Genomic DNA, 649 nt, shown 5'->3' on the forward strand with positions numbered 1-649 from the left:
AAAAAAAAAAAAAAAAAAAAAACATAAAAAAAAAAAGAATTTAAAAAAACTTTCAGATATCAGATAGGAAGGAAAAAAAAAACCTGCTTTAAGAAGGAATACTATCACACTGTAATAATTTTGGCAGCCTGAACATTTGAAGAGTCCCAGACCTTTCCCAAAAATGTTAAAATGTCCCCAAAAAGTGATTCTATTTTCTGCCTGTTGATTCTTACATGTGTTAACAGCGCAATGAAAACAAAACACTGACCAAGAAGTAGGTACATGTATGCACACACATACACTCACAACACCCATGCACACCATGCATGATGTCACCTGCGCAGGGGTAGAAAGCAACCTTGCAAATAAACACATTCATACTTTCACACCATGATAAGACACACACACACAAGACATGATACATGAGACAGAAATAGCATTTTGACGTCATACAACCAGTGAAAAAAAAACCAAACAAACAAAAAAATCTAACAAAAAAATAAAACAAAAAAGAAAAAAGAGACCATTGCGAGGTAAAACGATGGACGGTCGATAGCGAACTCCTCCGTGGACGTTCCAAACACTCTTGTGTTGTGCTACATCCTTGTGTGCTACCTTGCAGCAGTGGACCCTTCCTCCCACACCTCTCAGCTACTCCTCCCCCACC

At 37.8% G+C, this 649-nt stretch overlaps 1 protein-coding gene across 1 annotated transcript in view; it reads right to left on the bottom strand.

The window, feature by feature from the left end:
* The window catches only part of hnrnpub (heterogeneous nuclear ribonucleoprotein Ub), a 10,777-nt gene that overhangs the window by 7,454 nt on the left and 2,674 nt on the right, over positions 1–649 (bottom strand). The gene's annotated exons all lie outside the window — the stretch shown is intronic.

Source organism: Seriola lalandi, unplaced genomic scaffold (genome assembly GCF_002814215.2).
Source record: "Seriola lalandi dorsalis isolate HSWRI2012SDOR001 ecotype SW California unplaced genomic scaffold, Sedor1 jcf7180002054901, whole genome shotgun sequence".
NCBI classification, from domain to species: domain Eukaryota; kingdom Metazoa; phylum Chordata; class Actinopteri; order Carangiformes; family Carangidae; genus Seriola; species Seriola lalandi.